Source organism: Taudactylus pleione, unplaced genomic scaffold (assembly GCF_031769625.1).
Source record: "Taudactylus pleione unplaced genomic scaffold, aTauple2 ptg000039l, whole genome shotgun sequence".
In the NCBI taxonomy this organism is placed as follows: domain Eukaryota; kingdom Metazoa; phylum Chordata; class Amphibia; order Anura; family Myobatrachidae; genus Taudactylus; species Taudactylus pleione.
Window position 1 is genome coordinate 3,526,475 of NW_028284441.1, and position 2,155 is coordinate 3,528,629.

The following is a 2,155-nucleotide window of genomic DNA, read 5'->3' on the forward strand; positions in this document are numbered from 1 at the left end:
CTGATTTGGATAGGTTGACACCTTCCAGCAACTCGTCTTCTGAATACCGTCAGTTCGTGGCTGAATGCAGAAAACAGGTGGATATGTCTGGAAAAGAAATGATAAATTAAATTCTGATGGCGAAAAAATAAATAAATTGAAATAAAAAACATACAGTATACAATGACATATACATACAATAAACAAGGCCAATTACTATTATATCCTACCTGATTTTGGTAGCTTGACAACTTACAGCTGCTCGTCTTCTAAATACAGTCACAGTGTTTGGCTGCAAGAAATTGTCGGATGTGTAAAGGCTTGTACTAGCAGATGTGTCTAGAAAAAATAAATAAAATAAATGATATAAAAAATTAGCTTCTATTGAAAAAAACCTACAGAAGCTTTTCCTTTATTTTTCCTGCAGCACAGGAGCACACTTATCCCCTTTTTCAAAGTCATCCTCTCTTGCCTCCTAAGAATCCTCTTCCCTCTTTAGTCTACTTCCTCATCTCACCTCCTTAGTCTCCTCTGTCTATAACCACCTCACCACTAATGACTCCACTTGGTCCTCTCCCCTCCTGCATTACTCTTCTACCACTCCCCTTATGCCTACTTCGGCCTCCTCATCCACATCCCTCATTGAAGCGGCATTCTGCATCCCCCACTCCACACTTATCAGCTATTTTCCTCGCTCACTTTCCGCTCAAGCCAAATTTTGCCTCCACAGTCACCCCCCTTCCCCTCAGCAGCAGCCAGACCTTAGTTCATCTTCCCAGGCTGTAGCCTCCAAGTGACAGTCCTCTCTTCCTCCTACTGAGCCCACGACCCGAACTGGCTTTCTTCCCAAACTGGCGCGGTGTCCTTATGGAGGTGTGGCTTGATGGGCGTCTAGACCACGGGAACCGGCAACAGCGTTCTTGTGGTGGCTGGCCTGACTGGGTGGCTCTAGAAAACAAATTAACATCTACTCAAAAAACAAAATATCATTAATAAAAATAATATTCCCCCTTTCCACTAAGTAACACACAGTGGGAAAAAAAGAAATAGAAAGAAAAAACAACAGCATACAATGACATGTACATACAATAAACAAGGCCGATTTCTCTTATATCCTACCTGATTTTGGCAGCTCTACACCTTGTAGCAACTCGTCTTCTGAATACCGTCAGTTCGTGGCTAAATGCAGGAAACAGGTGGATATGTCTGGAAAAGAAATGATAAATTAGGTACTAATCATTGCAGGTGCAAGTGACAGGTGTATTTAAAAAAACATGCCTTATAATGATTCACAGATATACTGTTGGATAGCACGATAAACGGGAGTGCGCATACAAATGCGATAAGCGGCATATTCGGGCGATAATTACAAAAAGTTTTCTCTGAAGAAAACCTATTTTTATCGCGGCTTATTACATTCCGTCTCCCAAGTCTATCCTCCTCTAACCTCCTTAGAGGGGTATTCAATATGAAACGTAAACTTCGCTGTCAAAGTTTACGATGCATATCGGAGATTTTCCTGGGATAATGTATCGGGCGCGCGCCCGCTTTATCCCCGTATTCAATATGAAAGCTATGAAAACGGGACCCGGCGATGTAGGATCGGCGAGAAAAAATTAAATTTACCTGGAATAAATTGTAGGACCCCCCCTAAAACTGTAAAAACATGGGGAATCACTATGGGTACCCCCGTTTTAGCCTGCAAATGAAAGTCGGGATTTAAATAGCTGCGGCAGGTGTTTTTTTCCCGACATTGAAGAAGTGATGCAGAAGAGCACTTAGGTTATTTTTTTCGTTTTTTTAAGTGGTCCCATCAAATTTGGGGTACATGAAAATGGGTACTAGCATATTTTTATGTCCCAAAAGTAATTTTTAAAAGATTCTGCAACTATGCACCTGCCGCTAATAATCTATTCTAGAAAACACCTGCCGCATACTTGCAGAATAGCCCTGAATCTATTTCCCTATTGTTAAACACTTTTTTCCCAAATTTTTTTTTTTTCACCCCAATTTTAAAATGTAATTTTTGGGGTGTCCCTATTTTTTTTTTGACACATTTTCTTTTTAAAACGTCATTCCCAGGGGTGCAGGCTATTTTTTTTAAGCCTGCACCCCTAAACCCCAATTCTGCACTATTCAGTGGTGAAAAGTTATCCCCGTTTTTTTTTTAAAGACT

At 40.7% G+C, this 2,155-nt stretch overlaps 1 long non-coding RNA gene across 1 annotated transcript; it reads right to left on the minus strand.

The window, feature by feature from the left end:
- Nucleotides 1-215: 215 nt before the first annotated feature.
- Nucleotides 216-1,181, minus strand: LOC148538569 (uncharacterized). The gene is made up of 3 exons (XR_015871793.1): nt 1,099-1,181; nt 741-927; nt 216-318 (listed from the first exon to the last, which is right to left on the minus strand). It is a non-coding gene; the product is annotated as an uncharacterized LOC148538569 (long non-coding RNA).
- Between the last annotated feature and the right edge of the window lie 974 nt (nt 1,182-2,155).